Raw genomic sequence first — 24,919 nt, forward strand, 5'->3', positions numbered from 1 at the left:
CTTCAAAACTTGACACGATGCCTTTTTTATTACTATTTTTTGCTAATCTTAACAGTTTATGTTGTGTCTATATGATTTCATAGTAGCAAGGCATTATATATTATGCTACTTTTTTCCTTTTTGAGACAGAATCTTATTCTGTCACCCAGGTTAGAGTTCAGTGATGCGATCTCAGCTCCCTGCAACCTCTGCCCCCAACTCAAGTGATCCTCCCACCACAGCCTCCTTGAGTAGCTGGGAACACAGGCATGTGCCACCACATCCAGCAAATTTTTTGGTAGATACAGCATTTTGCTGTGTTGCTGAGGCAGGTCTCAAACTTCTAAGATGAGGTGATCCACCCACCTTGGCATCTCAAAGTCCTGGGAAAACGGGCATGAGCCACCATGCCTAGCCACAGGTTTTTTGTTTGTTTTGTTTTGAGACAAGGTCTAGCTCTGTTGCCCACGCTGGAATTCAGTGGTGTGATCATAGCTCACTGCAGCCTCAACCTCCCAGGCTCAAGCGGTCCTCCTGCCTCAGCCTCCCAAGTAGCTAGGACTACTAGGTGTACACCACCATGTCTGGCTAAATTTTTTATTTTCATTTTTTTTTGTGAAGATGAGATCTTGCCACTTTTCCCAGGTTGGTTCCGAACTCCTGGCATCAAGTAATCCTCTGCCTCAGCCTCCCAAAGTGCTGGGATTACAGGCATGAGCCATCGCACCCAGCTCATATTAAATTTTTTCCATGCAATATCTCAATTACTCTGCACAGTTCTCTGTGAGGTAGATACTATTGACATTGACACTTTATAGAAAAGGAAGTTTAGATTAAGGCAGGTCAAGTAATTTTCCCAAAGTCACCTAGAGACTTGTACAGCTGAAGTTTAGAACCAGGGCTGTCTGACTCCAAAGCCTGTGTTCCTAACCATTAAAGCACATCACCTTCCTCTTGCCTCCACCTAAACCCTACATACAAGTCATCCCACACGTTTTAAGTGTTTTTTTCAGGAAGCCTGGTAAGGTTTTGTCTTCCTGGGTTTAATAAAGTTGCTATCACTGCCCAGAATGTTCACCTCTATACCTCTGCCTTCAGTCCTACTTTTATACCTTCTCTGACACCACCAACTCCAGTCAAAATTATTTCTCTTTTCCCTGTGATTCTTTGATTTGATTGTCACACAAATCCATCACTTGTGCCAGAGTCTCAACTCTTTCATGATAGAGACAAGTTCTTTCTTTGCTCATTTTTTCACAGCATTTTAGCCCTGTGGTTTACATTCAACCAAAATATCCAAATATTTTTTGAGAATATACTCTGGGCAAGACAGTGCTAGTTACTATGTGATAAGGATATCGAGGCACAGTTGCTATCTTCAAGAGGTATGCATTCTAGTGTGAGAGGTAGACATACAAAAAAATGATTTCAAGGATAGAGAAATGTACAGGGTCCAAGTTACTATAAAGCATATCTTTGATTTAATTGCATGAATGCATTCTGCAGACTTATAACATTGCCCATGCATCAATCCCTCACCGGTAAGCTAAGAGCTTTGCATACGTGTTTTCATAGGCATTAGGGGTGTCATTCGTGTTGTTCCTCCACTCCTGATGTTTCTTCCACATGGAAGAAACCTATTAGAAAAATGTTTGTTTTTTTCTCTATCTCCATAGCCAGTTCCCCCCAGGGACAAAGTGTGATTTGACATGATTGAAAGGAGAAGTCAGGCACATTTAAGCTGGCCTCATCCTCACCTCCTGTGAAGAAGCGTGCCTGCAGAGAATGTGCGTTCTCTTTTGCTCTCAGCTATATAGGGGAGCTCAGCCTCATGTCACACTGACAATATCACACATCAATTGTGTATCATGATTCTACCCACTCTCTGACCCAGTGCCTTTTGTGATGTTGCGGGAGCCTTCTTAGACTGAAAGCAAGGAAGCTCAGAAGTGTGGAAAATTACAACCAATCCAAGGTGGGATCCAGGGTTCAATGTTCCAGCCTCCCCTGCATCACTGAATAAGTCTAGCGGTGAGGGTATAACAATGTGTCCTTTTGATTATTTTGCTGAAACATGACAACACACACTTATATTGGTTTTCCCTTTTTTCTCTTTCGTACTCTCCCTGCTTCCTCACTCCTTCTTTCTGGAACACCTCTCAAGTAAACTACCTATAACCAAGTTCCTATCTCAGGCTCTGCTTTCAAGAGAGCTCAAATTAAGACAGATAACACGAGGACATGGTTTATAATCCATCTCTCAGCTCTGTAGTCTCAGTATTGGTTCCATTCCAAGAGGCCTTTCCCCAAGAGCACCTGAGAAATGGTGTGAGTCACTATGATTGGTCCTTGCCCATGTTGAACTGGATCTTGTGGCCAGGGAGCTGGAACACACCAGTTAGCTGAGCTGAGTCCCACGGTCAGCCCAGAGCTGGAAGCTGTAATTGGCCTCACCAGTGTCACATGTGCAGACAGTTGGAATATGTTTCCATGGAAAATCAGTTAGATTACTAAAAGGAGAGAGAATAAATGTTAGGTAGGTCAAACAACATACGCTCATTAAGAAAACCACCAAAGAGTCTTTCCATCTATAGATAGCACAGGTGACTCTGACAGCAGAGATGAGAAAGGAACATCTTTACCAGGGGAGTGATATCATTGTCTGTTAGGATTGGAAGTGATTTGGGAAATGATTTCACCAAAACTTAAATTATTGTAGAAGTCCAGAGAGAGACTAAGCCCATTAGCTTGAGGTGGTCCAGACAACAGTTGGTAGTTCTGGATTAGAAACCCAAGACTCCAACCTTCCAGCGCAGAATCAAGGTCCTTCTGTTTGCCCATTCCTCCCTCACAGTGGCTATTTCCTCAGAGAGCCCAGCAGCTCTGAATTGCAAAGACTATAGAATCATGCTTTAAAAACATCACATTATTATAAAAATGATAGACTTGGCTAGAAGACAGGTCTCTTTCTGAATTTACTAATTCAACCTATTAAGTCTAATCTGTGTCTGCAAAGAAAAATGTTGACTCTTGATTTACTTAGCTTACAAGACTATATTTCTTGCTACACGCATAGTGCCTGGGACAGTCCCTGACTCAGCTCTCAGCTGCCCTGCTTTCATGATGATTTAGCAAACAGCAGAGAACAGAGTCTTGAAGGGAGGGAGAAAACCATTTGGCTGAAAGCCTTCCCAGCAGAGGAGGGTTTTTCTTTAGTTTTGAAGCACAGGCCAGACATAGATTGGCTAAGAAGGAGGTGCAACATGGGATTGGAGAGACAGAGATAAGAGTGTTTGGGGAAGGAGCATCTTGTTTTGAAGTGAGAACAAAGGAATTGAATTTGAATGAATAAATAAATCGCTGATGATTAGGGTAAAGACTATAATATAAATTTCAACATTCTTGACAGCATAAAGTGTTGCCTACAGAATGAAGCTGTGAAGGTGGAGGGGAGGGGAAATGGAGGAAAGAGAAGTTAAATTTAATAGACACTATCAAAGAGTAGAAAAAGAGTTTAAGCTTATTATTAGAGTTACAAAGAGAACCGACAAAACTTAAAGCATAACAATAGTACTATCAAATGCTGGGAAGAAGATGGAGTGAGAAGGAAGAAAAACAGTAAATCAAAAAATACAGTTTCAAGGGCAGTACATAGAGTCATGGAGGCCAACAATAGCATAAATAAAGGCAGAAATAAATGGAAAAAAGACTGTTTGTGAGCAGTGGCATTAAGAGTGAGGAGAGGGAAGTATTCACTTCCATCGTGAGCTTTTCTGTTTGAACCATTACAATGTGCAGGCATTGCTTTGAAATCCGAAAAAGAAATCCCACAATTCAGCAGTTGCCCCATTAACATGAACTGTGTTTCTATTCTGTACTCAGCACTGCCCTTAGGTTGGGAATTAGAAGATGAATAAAAGAACAAAGCATTAGGTGTTAGAATGGAAGAGCCTTTCTGGTTGGGAGAAGTGCAAGAAGGACATTGGAAAGAATTCCCAGAAAAGTAAAACAGAAGATGGATATTGAAAACTGAAGCAGAGTCCATCAAATGATTCAGCAAGGGTGCTAGAGGCAGATCCTGAAATACCTAAAATAACAGAGGCATGGAAGGCAGTGAAATCTTCTAGCAAATGCAGATTGTGCAATTTTGCTTGTGCATTTGGTGCTAAATTATAAGACTGCAGGGACAAATCAGCCCAAATAAGGAAGGGTTTATTTACCACATTAGGAGGTCTGAATTGTCTTCTGCACACCAAGGATCACAAACTCAAATACATAGCTCAGTCAGTCAGATTCTCAAAAATAAGAGAAGAGGAGGGGGAAAGATGATGGTAAATGAAAGAGCACATGCTGGAGCTGGGCAGAAGGTGCCTGTGGTGCAGCAGATTCTTACCATCCACATGTTTAAACCCAGGATCAGAGATTTTCTAGTTTTGAAAATAAAACTAGGAATCAAGATTTTTATGTAAAACTTATTAATTATAAAATGTTGGCAATTTTATTAGTTAAGCTATGCTATGCTGTGTTGTGATAACAAAAAAAACAAAACAAAACAAAAAACAATGCTCAATGGTGTAAGATAAAAGGGATTTATTTTTCACTCACACAAAGCCCAAATGGGTAGAACGGCTCTCTTCCATGTGGTACCTATGTCAGCGGGTACCTATGTCAGAAGACCAGGGTCTTCAAGGTCATTGAAACAAGGGTGGAGAAGTGCATTGCCTCTTAACAGTATTGACCCAGGCAACTACTGGCTGAAATGAGTTACTTGCCCTCAATCTAACTTTAAAGGAGACTAGGAAGTATCATGACACACATGGGTATTTAAGAAGCACTCAACTATATCTGCCATGCCAACTAATACAAACATTTTGTTTTTAAATACCATATGATCCTATTAATAATGATTGTATTTGGCAGAAGGGTGGGCGGTGTAAGATCTCTGCCATAGTCAAAGATTGGGGATTCTTTAAAAATATCACATTTTCATTTTACAAAAAAGTAATTCCAGAAGCCATATGGAAGATTGACCAGAGGGGCAATGCTAGAGGCTGGATGGTTATTGAAATTGCCTGGAGAAGCACTATTGAGGAGCTGAAATGGGAAAGGAACAGTCGGAATAGAAGAGAAGAAGTGCTCGTAAGTGGTATTAACTCTCTTGGTTTACATCCTTGGTTTGTAAGAGGAGGATGTCCACAAAGTTTTGTGAATTGCCAAGATTGCTAAGTTAATAAGCAGCTGTTCAGAACCTTAGTCCAGCACACTTTTTATCCCATTGGTAGAATAGTGGGAAAAGAAACTAATGGAAATAAAAAATCTTTGACTTTGAGAATTAGACTTTGGGGAGCTTATCTAATGCAAACACTCAATGCCATCAGATTTTGTTCATAACTGATTTTAAATGTGAACCTCCTCAAAGATATTACTTTCTTCTTAACTTATAAGACCTGCCAATGGGTAAACATCAGACAGATAATGTATTCATTTTTCAACCTTGATTTAGACTCTTTTTCTATTACCTTCTGGGAAATCCTCAGCTTAAGAAAGAAATATTTTTATCTTTCTCACCTCTAAACGTGTCCTAGTGCTGGAACAGTTAGCATTCTAATCAGCATGGCTCCCAACCATCTGTGATGAGATTTCTTTGGGAGGATTCAACTCAGTCTCTAATGCTCAGAAGTAGTTAATCCACTTGAGCTTAAAGCAGAAAGAAAATAGAGAAAGGAAAATTGCTGGGAGGGAGGGAATAGTAGTAAGGAATGTGGGGGGTAGGGGAGGATGAATTAAATGAAACAGTGTGGTTTTTTGCTCTAAACCTTCAGAAAATGAGAACATAATGCATCCGTATAAGAGCACAAAAAAATTAATGTTAAGCAAAAAGTTTTCATATTAATTACAAGGAAGCTTTATAGATGGCACCTGGCTGGTCATTTTACATTATATTTCAGTTAATCTGTCCTATTTCCCCATGTGATGGTTAATGTTATGCCTATTTTATAAATGAGAAAAGTAAGATGCAAAAATGTACCAGATCACAAGCTATCAGAGAATCCCTGTTATTTAAACTCAAAGTCTGAATGTTTTCTTTTCAATGACCTTAGTAATAGTCTTATATTAGAATTCAACAAATATTTACCAAGTATTTACCAAATTATGATGTAACTCATCGTATTTCATTCTTAAAATAATCCTATGTGGTCAGTATTATTATTCCAAATTTTTAGAACAAAGGGAATTGGGGTGCAAAACAAAAAAGTGCCTGAGGCTTTATTCTAGGTGTCAGTAGAGATACAAGGAAGAAATTCAAGTTCCTCAAGAACTAGGTCTCTTCAAATTGGCCTTTTTTCTGCTCTCTTTGGAAAAACTTTCTCATCTGACATCTTTCCCGATATTTTAGTCTTTTATGATCTTTCTCCCTTTGTCTAGAGGACCTACTGAAAGAGACATTTAGGAAGAAAATCATTTAATTATTACAACCATTGGGGAACATATATGTTACCAGTATTTATTCTTCCAATAATAACATAGGGCATGTGTTAGCAGACTAGCCAGTACATGCTATCCTGAAGGGCCATTACTTTGGTGAAAAGATAAAAAGATCTAGGTGTGAAGTTGGTCTCTGAGGCATCTTTGTTATGAGAGTTTGAGCAAGTATCTGAAACTTTACGATTCTGATATAAAAAATGCCATTATTGGAACATAGTCCAAATGAGTTATACATCTGGATCATATGTTCAAGAGGTCCAGCACACAATAAAAAATACACATTAGAAATGCAAGGAAGAAGGAAAATGTGACCTATGTCAAGACATAAAGTTGTCAATAGAAACAGTCACAGAGGTGATTCAGATGATGGAATGGGTAGACAAGAACTTTGTTGAAATTATGTTCTAGAAAAGGATGGACATATGAGCAAATAGATGGGGGATCTCAGCAGAGAAATGAAAACTATGGAAAAGAACCAAATGGAAGATCTAGAACTGAAAAGTACGTTATCAAAAGTAAAAAATTCACTGGATGATTATACTGAAGTTTTCTATTTATTGTACCAAATACTGATAAGAGGGTAGTAAAACCTCAATTATAATTATGAATATACATTTTTAACTTAATTTTATTGTATTTTGCTTTATAAAGTTTGAAACTCTGTTATTAGATGCACAACTGTGATGGCTAATTTTATATGTCAACTAGACAGGGCCATAGGGTGCACAGATACTTGGTCAAACAATTTTCTGGCTACATCTGTGAGGGGATGTTTTAGATGAGGTCAACATTTGAATTGCTGGACTGAATACAGCTGATTGCCTTCTGTAATGTGGGTAGGCCTTATCCAGTTAGTTGAAGGCCTCAATAGATTAAAGAGGCTGACCCTCCTGAGGGTAACAGGGAACCCTCCTGCTTTATTGTCATGCATGAATTGAGACATAAGTTATTTTCCCGTCTTCAGACTACAACTGAAACATCAGCACTTCCTGTGTCTTCCAGCCCTCAGACTGGAACTATACCATTGGCTCTCCTGGGTCTCCAGCTTGCAAACTGCAGATCTTGGGACTCCTTGGCTTTTAAAACTACATGAGCTAATTCCTTTCATTCTTTTTTATGGCTTCATAATATTCCACGGTGTATATGTACCGCATCTTCTTTATCCAATCTGTCAGTGATGGGCATTTAGGCAGATTCCATGCCTTTGCTATTGTGAATAGTGCTGCAATGAACATAAGGGTGCATGTGTCTTTGTGGTAGAATGATTTATATTCCTTTGGGTGTATACCAAGTAATGGGATTGGTGGGGGATGGTAGTTCAGCTTTTAGCTCTTTGAGGAATCACCACACTGCTTTCCACAATGGTTGAACTAATTTACACTCCCACCAATAATGTATAAGCATTTCGTTTTCTCCACAATCTTCCCAGCATCTGTTATTTTTGACTTTTTAATAGTAGCTATTCTGAGTGGTGTGAGATGGTATCTCATTGTGGTTTTGATTTGCATTTCTCTAATAATCAGTGATATTGAGCCTATTTCAAATGCTTGTTGGTTGCATGTATGTCTTCTTTTGAGAAGTGTCTGTTCATGTCCTTTGCCCACTTCTTAATGGGTTTTTTTTTTTTAATTGTAAATTTGTTTAAGTTCCTTATAGATGCTGGCTATTAGACCTTTGTCAGATGCATAGTTTGCAAATATTTTCTCTCATTCTGTGGGTTGTTTATTCTGTTGATAGTTTTCCTTTGTAGAAGCTATTAAGTTTAATTAGATCCCAATTGTCAATCTTTATTTTTGTTGCAATTGTTTTTGGCGTGTTTGTGCAGGGTTTTTATTTGTAGCTGACTTCTTGTATTTGGTTTCACAAAGAGGTATGTTAACAAAATATTTTTCGTGTTGAAGCTTTGTGGTGTGATCCAGTAGGTGGCACTCAGGCATAGTGGTCAGTTGGTGGACTCTTGCTCAGTTTTGTGGCTCCCCTGTATTTCCTCATAGTTGCAACCATGTTTCCTCTCAATGGTCTGAAAGTGAGGGTTCCTCCTCCACAGAAGTCGTGGCTATAGATTACAAATTGGCACCCCCAGGCTGCCCACCACAGTTTTGGCATGATCTCAAGGTTTATGTTTCCTCTCCAATTTGGAGGCAGCAGAGTAAGGGATCTTAGTAGTGGTTGTGGCTGAGGGTCTTTTGCTTGTCTGAAGGAGTTCTTAAATAGGATATAAAAGTTACTCGTTTTGTAAGAGAAGACTAAAAATTTAGATTGCATTAAAATTTAAGAACATTGGTTCACATCAATAAACATTGTTAAGAGAACAAAAAGGAAAGCCACTGGGAGAGACAAGATATGTCTAAGATATATATTTAACAAAAATCTAATCCAGAATATATAGATAGGGCCTACGAATTGATAAGTAAAAGACAAACAACCCAATAGGAAAGTTAATTTAAAAATTTGAAGGTACTTCAAGAAAGAAAAGGCAATAAAGATTAAAAAGGTGTTCAATAAAGGATCCATCAGAGGCATGCAAATTCAAACCAAGTAAAATATCACTACCCACCACAGGAATGGGCAACATTTTAAAAATGTCGAACCAAAGCAAGGATTATTGAATATGTGAAACAGTCGTAACCTTCATTTCATTCTGGAAAACTGTTTAGCAGTATCTACATAGACCTAAATTATGACCCAACATTTCTACTTCTAGATATATATCCAACAGAAATTCATACCAATGAGCAACAAAAAGTCAAACACAGGAATATTTATAGTAACATCTGATTTATAATGAGAAATGGAAATTTCTATTAAAAATAGAATAGAAAAAGAAATCACAATATATTTATTATTCATCAAAAGGCATATTATATATCAATAAAAATAAATAAACTATATATGTGTGTGTGTGTGTGTGTGTGTGTGTGTGTGTATCTCCCCAACAGCATGGGTTTAAATCTCAGTATAATATTGAATTTTAAAAGCCAGATATAAGACAGTAAGTGTCCTATGATTCTACCAAAATATCTTGCAAAAATAGACAAATCTAACTTGTGTTGCTAGAAGTCAGAGTGGTGGTTACTTTTATAAAGGAGGCAAAAGAAGGATTAAGAAGAGGTGCATTCTGGGGCTGGTGATGGTATCATTCTATTTCCAATCTTTGTTGTGGTTACATGCATGTCTTCATTTTTTAAAAGTGCATCAAACTTACACTTATAAATTATGAACTTTTCTGGATATATTATATAGTTCAGTAAAAAAAATTACAAATGCTAGAAAAAAGACAAAACCTAAAGAATATAGAGTCAGAAAATAATAAAGATATGAGTAAAAATTCTTGTTAGAAAAAACAAAAGGATAAAAAACTCAATAAACCAAAAGCTGTTTTTTGGGGGAAAAAGTAAGGCAAAAATAAAATAATAAAACAGCAATTCTATAGCAAATCTACTCAAGAAATAAATAATTTACACTATTATTTTAAATCATAATTATATATTTATATTTATGTAATAAATAATGTAAATAAATATTTTTTACATTATCGACCTCAGGCAGTGGGTTAGTGCCAGATGGTTTCAATTTCAATCAATTGGTAATGGGGAATCCCTGAATGCTTTTGAGCAAGGAATTGATATGATCTGATTGTCTTCTGGAAAGATCTCTCTGGGACTAGTATGTAGAATGATTGAATGATCAGTATGTAGAATGGTTCTACTAATATGTGCACTGATTGAAGAATAACTATTTTGTAAAAGAAATAAATTTTGCTCCAGAGATAAAGGAAAATTTTAAAAAGAATACTTTTCTTGGTCCTTCTCAGGTTATGCTATAGTTGTATTTGTTTGAGGCATCACTTTTCAAGTGCTTTTAAACGAGAGCTAAGGTTTATTTTCATTGTTCTTTTCATTAATCTGAGGGGCGATGATCCATAGTTTGTGACTCAACATTCTGGATTTGCATAATAGAAGACAGGCAATTTGTTTCAAACCCACAGAAAAATATTTCAACACATTTGTCTTTTTCAGGATCATTACCAGTTATGATATTGACATCGTGAAAAAATACTAATTCCAAAATAGTCACAAATATTTAATTTAACTTGCAATACATTTGCTTCTACTCAACAATAACTATGTGTTTAGCACCTGGTTTTTATTTAAAATGTATTAATTCCATCAGCATATACTGAGCTTCCAGTTTGTGCTGGCCACAGAGCTTGATCCCACTATGTGAGAATGTGTAAAACAACTACCTCCCTGAAGGAGTTCTAATCCTATGGGAAATAGACATACATAAACAATTACATTACAGGGCTGGGCATAGTGGCTCTTGCCTTTAATCCTAGCACTTTGGGAGGCCAAGATGGGAGGATCACTTGAGCCCAACAGTTCGAGATCAGCCTGGGAAACATGGCAAGACCCTGTCTCCACAAAAATACAAATTAAGAAAAAAAATTAGCTGGATGTGGTAGGATATGCCTGCAGTCCCAGCTACTCAGAAGGCTGAGGCAGAAAGATAGCTTGAACCTGGGAGGTTGACGCTGCAGTTAGCTGTGATCATGTCACTGTACTCTAGGCTGGGTGACAGACAGGTCTCAAAAAAAAAAAAACAAAAAAAAAAACCTTACATTATAGAGTATCATATGCTGCAATAGAAATCTGTCTGGAGTCATATGGCAGACCACAGGAGAAAATGCTAAAGTTTGTTTAGGAGATAGAAAAGCATCGAAGGAAGATTTCACACAATCTGAGCATTGAAGTACATGTGGGTTTTGTCTGATGAGAAACAGGGATGAGCTGAAAGTACTATAGGAAGAATCATTAGCATGCAGTCCTGGACAGGCATATTGTGTGCAGAAAGGCCCAGAGATAATTATGGGAACATTCAAAAGACCCCATTTGTGAAGGAACTTCAGGCCCTGCTATGATGCTCAACTTCAGCGTAAAGAGGCAAGCCCAGCAGACTCCTAGAGAGATGGATGAGAAGGTCCAGTGTGGTTTTGAAAGATAACATTCTGTTCACTCTGCTCTGAAGGCCCTGTGAGTGTCTTTTGCCATCACTTGACTATACCATGAACGTTCTTTCAGATCTTACTGCTTTGGGCGGTGCAATGAGCTATACTTAGTCTGCTTTTAAAGCATTGCCTGCCAGCATAAAAGTCACATGTCCTTGGAACTATTTCTGAGCCTCCTGGCATAGTCAGTTTCTCCCTCCACAGTATTGGTGTGTTGCCTCGTACATATGCTCTTACAAGATTCACCCCAATTAATGATAAACATGCTTCCAATCCTTCACCGGATTTGGGGATATCTGATGACACTGGGCCCTGCCTTCTTATTTATAGCCTTAGTACGCTGAAGAACTCTAAGAAATGAATATTTAATCAATGTTTGTTAAACATACCTCTCAATCATACAGTTAATTGTGTTTAACAAAATGGCCTATAGAATAACTGTAATGACACAGGATAATTTTTGTATTGTGAAATATCACACAATTTTGGTTTGATAATTTTGAATTTTTAAAATTAGCATCTCCTATAATAAAAGAAAGTAATAAATGCTTTGAAAAGAAAGTCAAGAAAAAGTTCTAACATTGACTTGACACTTACTAGGAGCTCATACTATGCTAAGAATATGTGTCATAGTTAATCATGTGTCAGCTTGGCTAGGTTGTTGTATCCAGTTGTTTGGTTAAACACCAGACTAGATGTTGCTGCTAAGTTATTTTTAGATGCAATTAACATTTAAACCAGTACATGAATAAAGTGGATTAACCTCCTGCTTTGATAATATGGGTGGGCCTCATCCAATCAGCCAAAGGCCTTGTGAGAAAAGACTGAGGTTCCTCCATGAGGAAGAAATTCTGCCTCCAGATTGCCTTGCAACTCAAGACTGCAACATCAAAAATATCAACTCTTGTCAGAATTTCTAGGCTTTCAGCCTCTTGTGCAAATTTTGGGCTTGCCAGCTTCCACAATCCTGTGAGCCAATTCTTTAGAATAAATCAATCCCCTCTCCTCATTAATCTTAGTTAGACAACACAACCTGACATCACTCACATATCACAAACAGCTTTTGAGGCCAGTATTATTCCCATTTTTTGCACAAAGTTACTGAGACTGTGAAAGCTTAAGTATCTTGCATGGTGGATGTAGCAGACAGTAATACTCTTCACCAATTATTCATTTCTCCTAGGGTGAGCAACTGTTTTGGTTTGCCTAAGACTGTGTTTAGAGGATGTGGTTAAAGAAGGCAGCATGTAGGAATCATGAACTTAAACCAGGAACCACTCTTTCTCTAAGAGTTTCAGGGACAGTTGTGAGACAGAGACACTCTTAGGATGCAAGAGAAATTTTCATAGATCCCATTGTACTCAGAAGAACACTGGTCAAGGAATCCTTGGTTAAAACCTTGAATAGCTGTTTGCTCTCTCAAAGCTCCAAGTCACCTATCTGTGAAGTAAAGGTGTATACCACATACTTACTCCAGTTCCTTTCAGCCCTGACATTTTATGGTTGAGAAAATCCTCCTCAGTATCATCACAGATACATCTCCCAGATTTTCTTGATCACCAGAAAGCAAAGGAGAAAGTCTAACATAAACTCAAAATGCAGACACAATAAAGGATACACTAATGAGTCTGTTTGGGATTTTTATCACCTGAATTCATTATGGTAAATGTGAATGGCTTTGTAGATTCCTAATTTCCTGCTTATCCCATTAACTATATTTGTATCATAAATGACTTGACTTTTAGTTTGTGGTCAAGAATAGATAAGGGTAGTTAAATAATTATAGACAGTATGCGTTCTTAACTGCAACTGAGCCAGACATGAGGCAAGATAATATGAAGACAACCCACCTCTAGCCAAAGCTCTTTTCCTGTTGATTTCTCACCCAGCAGTCAGGGTGTAGACAGCTCATGCTGCTCACAGCTCTCCTGGCCTTGTCTGACAGCCACCACTTAAATGCAGGTGTCCCTCAGCATCCTCTTTCTGTCAAGACTGAGGCAGATTTGAATTTCTTCTGTTGTAAAGTGTATGCATTTTAACAGCTTTTTAATTGAACAGTTCTCTAAAAGTGCGGTTAGAGTTTTTGTATCGTATGCTTTTATGTTCAGACACAAAGATTTATTTATGTTGAATTTCTAAGTGATGCCAGAATTGCAAGAGTTCTTTATAGATGAGTCAACAGATTCTGAGAGCTGAACTAATTTATCTACAGTCAAATACACTATTTATTTGCTAACACTTGATGTGTGCAGAGTTCTATGCTGGGCCGAGCATGGAAGAGGGATGCAACATATTCTCTAACCTATGTGAGGCTAGTGTTGTTTCTTAACTATGAATTGGTTCTTTAGATCAGGGAAAAGAAACCAAATTCTGCCTGAAATATGTGGTAAACATATCAAAAAGGAAATCTGGAGGATGAAAAATAATTCTCTATTGCAAGCAGAGAGGGAGCACACAACAAGGCCAACGAGTGGAAAGAACATAGTATTCTTAGGAGGCAGAGAGTTTTTGTTGCTGTTGAGAACCTTGACAGTACATTATAATAACGGGGTGAACTATAAAAAGTATGGATGCTGAATGCGATCCCCAGATCTTCTGCCTTTATTGAAGGTAGGTGGAAATTCAAATTGCCTTACGCTTTTCAACAGTTAGTATTGAGTATATCGATTCCTTAGAAAATGGGGAAGAACAAGTACCCCAAAAAGTCCCATACATGAAGAAAACCCTGGAGGCCTTCTTACCCACGCCTGTGATTTTTACAAAGAAAATGAGAACGAAAGAAAATTTATTTACTCATAAACATATTGAAAATTTCAGTTAAGGCTAACATAGTCACAAAAACATTTTTATACTCTTCTTACAGGAATGACTGGACAAAGTTGAGTCCCATTAATATGTACTGATTGGCAATATTGATTGTAAAGCATGAGCATATGTAATCTGATAACCACCCATTCTTCGCCAGTGTCTATGTTAACTAAGATTGGTTTGGTCAACTCAACAACGCTTCCCTTGGAAGAAGCTGCTCTGACTGTGTGTTAGTCAGCTCTGGTTACCGTAACAAAATACTACAGACTGGGTAGCTTCGATAACAGAACTCTATTTTTTCATACTTGTGGTAGTTGCAAGTCCAAGATCAAGGTGCAGAGTTGTTTCAGTTTCCAGTGAGGACTCTTCTGAGCTGTCAGACTGTTGCCTGCTGGCTATGCTCTCACATGACTTTTCCTTGGCACAGAGCTCTCTGGTGCCTCTTCTAATAAGGACGCTAATCCTATTGGATCAGGGCCCCACCCTTATGACCTTATTTCATGTTAATTACTTTTTTTTTTTTTTTTTTTTGAGGAGATGAGGTCTCACCCTGTCACCCAGGCTGAGGGAAGTCACAGAATCTTGGCTTGCTGCAACTTCTGCCTCCCGGGCTCAAGCAATCTTTCCACCTCAGCCTCTTGAGTAGCTGGGACTACAGGTGCATGCCATCATGCCTGGATAATTTTTTGTATTTTTGGTAGAGATGAAGTTTTGCCACATTGCCCAGCCTGTAAGTACTTCTTTAGAAGGCCAGTCTCCAAATACAGCCTCCCTAAGGATATGGGCTTCAACCTATGCATTTTGGGGTGATGCAAACATTCAATCTAGAACAAACTATAAAAAGTATTAATTAAGCTTGTGTTTTCATTGTGTATACATGCAAATATTTAAGCACAGGATTTTCAAAGGAGGTGAGGGTTGACTTTGTTTAGATTATTGAGTTTGATTTTCTATTTGTATATAAATGCCTCACACTTAATAGATTAGGATACATTTTGCCTGAAATCACCTTGAATGTTTTGCTCTTGCCTGACTGGCAGGTTTAACTCTATGCACAGATCCATCTGGCTTTTCTTGCCTGTATGATGTAAAGTTTTTTCTTTTTTTTTTTCTTTTTTTTTCTTTTTGAGATGGAGTCTTGCTCTGTCACCCAGGCTGGAGTGCAGTGGCACGATCTTGGCTCACTGCAAATTCTGCCTCCCAGGTTCACGCCATTCTCCTGCCTCAGCCTCCCGATTAGCTGGGACTACAGGCGCCTGCCACCACACCCGGTTAATTTTTTGTATTTTTGGCAGAGATGGGGTTTCACTGTGTTAGCCAGGATGGTTTTGATCTCCTGACCTCGTGATCTGCCTGCCTCAGCCTCCCAAAGTGCTGGGATTACAGGCGTGAGCCACCCGCCCAGCCGATGTAAAGTTTTAAACTAAGACTTGAATTATAAAATATCCTAAGTATTCAATACCAGATTGTTTAAAAAATTAAAGAGTCATAGCTGTCAACAAAAAATAGAGAGAGTATTTGGGCTTTGGACTAGACAAAGGAGATTTCAAATTCTGGCCCCCTTCCACACTCTGAAAGAATGTGGAGATTGCATAAGTCCTGTCTGAGCATCAGTTTCCTCTTATATGCACATTGAATAATATTAACTTCATGAGTACTGTGAGGATAAACTATATTCATTCAACCCCTAACGAGTATCAATATTTACACTGTTTAACAACTAATAAGATATGGGTATTGCCCAATCATAATAGATGCTGCCCACTGGAAAACAAAAACAAAAATAAAAAACAATAAACAAACAAAAACTATAGGTAAATTTCAGCTCAATGCTGAATTTTTGTTTAATCATTGGCCTGAATACATGTAGGTATCGGTGCAGGAAATGCAGAAAGTAATGGAAAAAGATCCGTATCTTGAGAGATTCAAAGTACACTGAGGGGACATCAGACACATAACAGAACAAATGTAATATAGTGTTATAGATAATATGATAATGCTGTGGTCTAGATATTTGTCTCCCATGACACCAAATACAGAAGTGGAATCCTAATCCTCAAGGTGAAGGAGATGAGGACTTTGGAAGGTGACTAGGTCATGATGGTGGAGCCCTCACTAATGGAGTTAGTGGCCTTATAAATGAAGCCCCAGAAAGCTGTCTTGCTCCTTCCACCATGTGAGGACACTGTGAAAAGGTGCCATCTATGAACTAGGAAGCAGCCCTCACCAGACACCACATCCGCTAGCACCTTGATCTTGGACCTCCAGCCTCCAGAACTATGAGAAAGAAATTTCTGTTGTTTATAAGCCACTCAATTGTTTTATTGCAGCAGCCTGAATGGACTAAGATAGATGGAAAGTGTGTGATGAGTAAAAGTGACTAGTATGAGCCTGGCATATAATAGGCTGTCTTCTCTTCATGTTGGCCTGGATAGGGAAACCTATCTTTTGCATCATCATGAGATTAAGCATCATTTTATCTAACATAAGTGGGAGAGAGAAGAATCAGGAGATAGAAAGTACTCATATTATGAATAAAAGGAAACCAATTTTAAAAATCCAGCTCATTCTAGTCTTTATCTTGTACTGTAGTGCATTGGTTTAGCATGCTACCCTCCAGGCACATATAGTTTGTCACTGTTTCCCAAACACATAAGTAATCTCAATAATCTAAAAATAATAATTACCTTTTATATCCAGTGAACCAAGCGTTGCACTACCCATTTTATAAATATCATCTCATTTAATCCTCTTTGAAGCGGCTAAGAAGACAATATTATCTCTGCTTGTTCAGTGTGAAAACTGAAGGTCATAGAAGTGGAGCCAACGGTCAAGGTCACCTGACATAAGTTCATTCAATGCTTGGATTTGGTTCCAAGTTTCCGTCGTGGATGGACCCAATGACTTCCTAGAGGCTGCAGGGCAGCCTAATCCCTTGCTTGTTTCTCATCTCATGTAGACTCATTGAAACAAAAGACAACTCTTACCTAAAATGGTGCAGTATCATAAGACAGTGGAATTCCCACCTTAAAGAGAAACAATGTCATATTATGACAATATTTAACGAAACAAAAATTAAATATTTCACAGTATTAGAAATATGATTACTGAACAAGTCCTTTCATTACATTGATATGTAAGGGCACAGAGAGAGGACAGTGAGAGAGAAAGAGAGCAGATACCTGTTGAACAAAGGGAGATTTTGGTGTTATCCTCGTCTAACACCTGTATAGTGATGTGTAGTCTGCACTAGTCAAAAAAAAAAAAAAAAAAAGTAATGTGAAATGCTACCAACTTGGATTCCTTGCAAACAAATATGTGTTTTTAAGTAAAACTGTTACTAATAGAAACAATGAAGAAGGCGGTCTTTATGATTGCAGGCTTACCCACCAAAATAAGTCCAGAGGTTCTTTATTTTATAGTCTGACACAGAAATCATACATGTTGCCTCCCAGGCAGCAACACAAGAGCATTGTCCCTTAAAAGACTGGCCAAAGAAGGGGTGCTCATCAGTCAAGGCCCACCTTCAGTGGTTAACAAAGGGTCCATGGGGCTCAGTCTCTGCACTCATTTCTCTGTAGCTGATGGCAATTTTTGTTTTTCAACCCATGACCTGGGTTGACCTGAGCCTGCCTTTGTTTGGCTCAATCACAGACTTTCCAATCCTCTAGTTTCACTATGAAGTTTCCAGGGTGCCTCGGTTTTTGTGGCTAGTAGCATCCTGTGATCTACCGTGCTCTTGCTGCTATGACTGCAGGCCCCCTGGCACATTTGGGGGTTATGTGACTGCGTCATGCTAGATAATTTCTTTATTCCATCTGCCTGTTCCTTGCTCCTGCCTGGGCTGCACATATTGGTGGTCACTATTTACTAACTTTTGCAATGGAATCATATTGCATTTCAGGGTCCACGCCAGAGGCCAACTATTAATTCTAATATTGGAAGTCAAACCGAAGTTCAGGGGCCACACCAAAGTCTATTGCTATGTGTCAGAACAGAGGACACAAAATGCTAAGCCAAGCTAGAACTGGCATGGTAAATGGCAGCTAGAATAAATCAGAACTCGAAAAACCATAGGGGAGAATCCAGCCAATGTCCAACTTGGCTAAAGATGTAGTCTTGCCATCCGAGACTTACTGCAAAGGGCTAGAGTCATGTTTTCCAGCTCATGCTGGGGGCTTTGTCAAACCTGCTGCCTATCAGCTGATAGCAAGAAGGAAATCACCACAACCATGCGCTCCTATTCCCGGCTGACTCTTCCCTTCACTGAAATGATGAAATGATGGTAGCACCCTGGCTTTTGCTCAGATTATGTAATACTCATATTAAAATAGGGATTAACTAATAATGGAGATTTCACTCACCATCATGAGCACTTACATTCCCACACATTATTTCCTCCAGTGCTCACTCTTAAAAGCAATATGAAGCTGCTTATAGTAAACACTGTAGCTCCAATACGTCTATTAAAATGAGATGAAAGTGCACACTAGCAAGTAATGGAGTAGCAATAGACAGGCCAATGAAATGTGAGTTTCAAACCTGAGGTTTCTGGTGGCACCTGCAGAAAAAATGAAAGGCATAACTGTCAAATGAAACTTATCATTATGCCCTGCAAAAAGAAATCACTTGGATGGGAAAACCACTACATTCCAGAAACTGATTACTTTATGCAATCATCTCATCAGTGCCATATTTTAAAAGAGAGGAAGACAGACAATTTATCCCAAGTCAGAGCAGCAGTGGAGGAAAAGCTAGATTTGAGGCAATAGAATCCCCACTCTAATGTCTATCTGCTTTGCCCTAAACAGAGGCTGCTTCTCCATGGGGATACAATCAGGCCCCGACACAAAGATCAACTTACACAGATTAATTCAGTTATCCTAATTGTTTTAATCTTGTTGACTTTCAAAAGTCCATTTGTTAATTTACTTGACATATTCATTCAGTTTCTGTGTATGCATGGAATACACAGATGATGAGACAGCTTTGCCCTCTGTCCTCAAGGAACTTACAAAACTAGTAGAGAGACCCACATAATGAATATATTATTAGAGCAATGCCCAGTGTATGCTTTTTCTGATGATAAAGATGATGATGAAGAAGATGATGATGATGATGATGGGGATGGTGACAGTGATGGTGATGATGATGTCACAGGGAGGCAAAAAAGAAGGAAAGGAAGAAGAAAATGAGGAAAGGAAGAGAAAAAGAAGGGGAGATAGAAGGGGAAACAGAGGGGGTACAGGGAGAAGGACAAGGAAAAACTCTAGTGATTTTTAGACATTAGTCTAGCTCAGTGCTACATCTCAGCACACCTCCGGAGTCCTAGAGCCCACCATCCTCTTACGGTTTTTGTTTTTGTTTTGCTCCAGCAACCAAGATTCAGGCTCAATCTCAAAAGCCCATCTCAGCATAGTTCACTGAGTTACTTCAAGTGAGACAACATTAGTAAGTGCATTGTCACTTTGCTTTGCTTAAAAGCCATCAGAAATACTCTCCCCTGCATTGGTCATGATAGGGACAATGTCATAGCTGAAGCATACGCTGGAACAGAAGAAGATGAGTTTCAGATGAGGATGAACTGCTACCACCTTCCCTTCCCAGAGCTACTGCTGAGCACTGGAGCATCTGTCCCTTGAGGGAGGTGGTGGAGGATAGGAGCAAGTGAGCAAATATGACTTTTACAAAAAAGATTCAATTTCTTCCAGTGTCCACATGGCTGCATTAGTAATGGTGAAGGAAATAGATAACCAAGATTCATCTGCCACTTGAGAAAGTGCATGCAGAATGGTCAATACACTTGTTTGCTTTAATAATGGATTAGATGCTATGTGGAAAATATGAAATGCCTGAAGCTCCAAATAAGACAGCGAATACCCTACCTTCTATGAATTTCAAGCATTATATCTTAGCAATCTTTTAGAAAGAGCCCAGAAGCAAGTTGGAAAGCAGTAAGTTCTTAGAGTCCTGCCCTAGTCCATGAAGGTGGGGTGTCCCCTTCCTCAGAGCAACCAGGATGTTCTGATGTGGTGTCATCCTCCTGACCCTACTACAGGCCATCACTTGCACTGGGAAAAAATGGTACTCAACTGCATCTCGAGTTGACAGAGAAACCTTCTGGTCTTTGGCCTGCTCTCCACTGGAAGTGTAAAGTTCTCTGTATAACTTCACCTTTCTGAACCTAAGATGAGTCCAAAATCAGTAGTAGCAGTGGCGCTGGAAGAAATAAAGAAGTGGAAAGAAAAGTAATAATAACATCCAATTAACTGCCTATCACTTGGCTTACTGCCTACAATTTAGCAGTAATAATTACCCCTGCACTTCAAAATATATATCCTTCTCTTTGTTTTCAGATGAAGAGAGACTGAGACTCAGACAGGGTCAAGCAGTTGCCCAAGGCCGCAGAGTTGGTGAGTGGCATGACCAGGACTTGAACCCTAGTAAAAATCTTTTTCCTCTGCCTCAGCCTTCATTATGTAATGCTGCCTCCGTGTGGGGTTCCCCTGGTGACTGGTTGGATGCAAGGGAGTGGGAAGCCCAGGATACCTCTCAGAGTTCTGATGTTAGCAGGCAATTCTCTGGGAAGAGGGAAGGGAGAGATGCAAATCCACATGGGCAGACATGGTGTGTCTGGGTGTCAGAGGACAACCACACCCTTGTCCTTCCATGTATTGCTGTAGCTCACTTCCCCATCCATCAGCCTTGTTTAAATGCAAGCTAGGTTTTTGGGCTTCACTTACCTTCCACTCTTTTCTCAACTGAACACAACCTGGTGTGTTCCCTCATTTCACAAGTGAAAGTATGTACTCTCAATCTCCCTAATTATTGAAATACCACTTCTGTTTTGGTTGTATGAACCACACTTTCATGTTTTCTTTCTATCTCTGATTGCCCTGAGACTTAATTGCCTGCAGCGTATCATCTGGCTGCTTTGATTATATCTCTGTTTTTTGCTGTAAGTCCTCTCATCTCCTCTCTCTTCTGTTCTTTTCCCTACTCTTTTCTTTCCCCACATCCTCTTACTGAACAATCTTATGTACTTCTTTGGAGTCAATTATCACTATGAACTATTATTAATGTCTCCCCAATATCTGTCATGAAGTAAGTGGTCAACATCACTTAAACTTATTTTACAATAAATAAGTAAATTATCAATAGGTAAATGAATTTAAATGTCTAACAATTGGAAAAGGGCTCAATTTAGAAACATACATCTCAGATTTATCTGCATTGAGACGATACTTAAAGCCAAAGAAGTGGCTGAAATTATCCACAGAATGTGTGTCAGGAACACAAAGTCCTAAGGAACACTAATAGTTACAGGAAGAAGAGAGAATGGGGGTCTCTTAGAGAAGTCATGGTTACCAAGACAGTAAGAGCGAAGTGCAGAGGACATGCAATGTTAGAAGCCAGTGGAAGTAAGAGTTTGGTGGTAGAGGGGTGGTCGACAGGCTCTGAAGGCTCAGGAAGGGCACAGAAACATGTCCTTTAGGTTTGGCAGTGGGAAGGTCACTGCTGCCTCAGCGTGGGGACTTTTAGGGTCGCTCTTTTCCCATCAGGCCAGGTGCTTTTATGCCTCTAGGTCTTTGCACATTGCATTCCCCTACATCTAAATTGCTATTTATTTCTCCATTTCTGTTTCTGACAAGCTTATATTCATCTTTCAGTGCTTGCTTATTTAGTCAACAAATATTTATTAAATGTTTACTATGTGAAAGGTATTGCTTTGAAATCCCTCAAATGCCATTTCCTTTGTGAGAAATTCCTTCACCAATCCTCCATGCAGATGCAAAGGTTTGCTTCTCTGTGCAACCACAGCACCCTGTAAACCTCCAACCAAAACCCTCAATACCCAGCCCACTGAACTGTGGACAGCTGTTTACTCCCTCTCTCTCTAGAACAAATTCTTGAGAGCAAGAAATTGGTTTTATTCCTCTCTGTATTTATAGCACCATATTTTATGTTAAATTCATTTATCTACTGACTCTTCACCTTTATTTAAAAATCATTTTGATTTTTGTCTCTTTTCTCTTGATACCTGACAGGTATCAATGATACACTGATGGAAGTCCATGTCCCCTGTTATAAAAGAGGTTACATTTATTCTCGTTGGAAAAAAGAATCATATATGTTAGAAGTATCATTGAATGGATTTGAATAAAGGAATACATGTGGCTATAAATGTATAAGGCAAGCTACTTCCCTTCATCACTCTTTAGTTGTTATCCATCAGAAGAAGAAAGATTAGTTAACTTCTTCCATGACAAAAATGGTAGTCTCATTGATACTTACCAATTAATGACCTGTTTATAAATAATTCCTGGCTTATTTCAGAAATATCTGCAGTAATTCTGCTTAATCTCTACCATGGTCACAACGTTACCTGTTCCAACATGTCTTAAAATTTGGAGAAATTGTAAATAATGGGGTAGAGCCACTCACTGGAGGTATGAACAAGCTGCCAAATTGCTCTTCAATTTTTAAATTGCTTTGACACAAGCAGCAACTATGAAAAAGATAAGCTTAGTACTTGTCAAACCACAAGTGCACTGTAAGAAGATTTCAGAGAGGATTTTATGTATGGCATGCCACAGTCTCACTGGGTGCTGAAAAGCAGTTGTGAGCATATCTGGCATTAAGGGAAATTATTAAAACTCTATGATTTGAAATGGATGGTTTGCTTCCTTTTCCTTATCCCACTGCAGATTCTACTGAACAATAATTTGAGTCCATCCATTTATCCCCTGTGCCAGCATAAGGTTTCCTGGGGGAAATCTAAACTGTTTCTAGAATGGACTCTCATTCCTTGCTTTCTTCCTAATAGCTTTTCTTCATATGTATTAATTTTTAAAAATATCTTCTATAAGGTACTCTCTGTGATAAGTTATGTGAACATAAAGGCAAATGTGACCCAGTCTCTGACCTCAAGCATTTCTGGTCTAGATGAGAAGCAAGAGATTAAGTTTTTCCCTGCTCTCTTCTCTGTGCTCCTAAGGCAGCCCCTACATGATTGCATCACAACACAGTGAATCATAATTATTTCAACTATTATCTTTATTTGCCTAATGCTCTTCTTCTACCTATTCTGTTTACAGACCCCACCACTCTGATTGCAAGGATGAGTTTGTGACTGAGACCTGACCCATCACAGTAAAGCATACTTTGGTAACATAAGTGATTTAGGAATGTCCACATAACCCAAACCATACAAACTGGAAGCCCTCTCTGAGCATTTTAGGCTGGAACTAAGAACAAAGAGGTTTTCTTTTCCTCTTGCAGGTAGTAAATTGTAGGAATGTGACTCAATGTGATAGCACATATACTGTCACATGGATAAACACATGAAAATAAAGGTGATTTTGAGAGAAAAGTGGTGATGAGAAGCAGACAGAAAGATATCTAGCAACATCAAGTCATTTATTCCTGTCTCAGATATACCTGGATTTCTCTAGTTAATATCTATAATGTAAGAGAGTTTTTATTTATTTGTTTGTTTGCTTACGTTAGATCAGGTTGAGATTTTGACACTGCAAACTGAAAGAACCCTGACTAGCAATTGGAATTGGTACCAGAAGTGGGGACAATAATTTTGAAAATGGAAATGTGAAACTGGGTTTTGTCAAGATGAGATGGGGGAATCTTTATTAATCACTCTCCACTTCCCTCATCATCCTCAGCTAGGAAATATTTTGTTGCAAAGTAGGACAGCACTGGGTTACAGGTTTCTTGTGGTATCTTGAAACTTCAACCATGTGTCCAACAAAACCAGAATATCAGTGACTTAGTAGAAAAATGTGATGATATTGGACTGTAGGCTTTGTTCTGCATTCTTCAGTACATTTCTACAACAAAAAGACAAATTGATTTATCTGAAATCACAAAGAAATCTGTATGTACCTCTATATAAAAAAATTCTTTCTACACAGCCTCAGCAATGCTAAACTGGAAAGGTTAAGGCAGGAAAGTCCTCTGTAGAATTGGAAAACTAAGTGTTTTACCCCATGATAAAGTTAGTATAAGCAAAAACAGGACAGTGAGAAAAGTGGAAGAAGATTAGATTCTTCCCTGCCTACCCGAGGTAATCATTCCCTACGGCCTAAGCAACTTGGATGCAGTGGTGGGGAGGAAAGGGAATTAGCTTTACCTTATCATCCTATCCTTTCTTTCACTTTACTCTGAGGTAGGAGTCAAGACAGTAGCCATTAATCTGATGGTCAGAATGTCAGGTCTATTGATAAGCAATCAAAGGGTTACGGTACTTATTCAAAGATAATGACCAGACATATGTTCTTGCATCAGTCTTCCAGACTAGAATTTTAAAGAACACTTAAGGCTAGACAAATGCCAAATATCAAAAAATGAGGTTTGGATGGCACATTCCCTAAGACAGTCCTCAGGCTCATTCAAGCATATTTAGCAAAGATTCAACCACAGAATTGGATTTCTTCTCACTGCACAACACCTTTTATGAATGGTCCAGAATGATTCCAAATAAGTGAATTCACCCAGTAGGCAGATTCTGTGGCAATCATATCAGTTGAAAAAGGAACTCAGTCTGTTATTAACAAGCAAGACAATGAATGGGTGTACATTTCTATCCTTATCCATTGGAGTATTGTGTATCTGGCCAGTGGC

At 38.8% G+C, this 24,919-nt stretch overlaps 1 long non-coding RNA gene across 1 annotated transcript in view; it reads left to right on the top strand.

Moving 5' to 3' along the window:
• Positions 1-24,919, top strand: part of LOC108587381 — a 61,954-nt gene that overhangs the window by 9,887 nt on the left and 27,148 nt on the right. The window contains exons 2-4 of the long non-coding RNA XR_004185950.1: positions 4,982-5,118; positions 20,638-20,694; positions 23,380-23,449. This is a non-coding gene — a long non-coding RNA (uncharacterized LOC108587381). The remainder of the gene's footprint in view (positions 1-4,981; positions 5,119-20,637; positions 20,695-23,379; positions 23,450-24,919) is intronic.

The sequence above is a fragment of the Papio anubis genome, chromosome 8 (genome assembly GCF_008728515.1).
Source record: "Papio anubis isolate 15944 chromosome 8, Panubis1.0, whole genome shotgun sequence".
Lineage (NCBI taxonomy): Eukaryota > Metazoa > Chordata > Mammalia > Primates > Cercopithecidae > Papio > Papio anubis.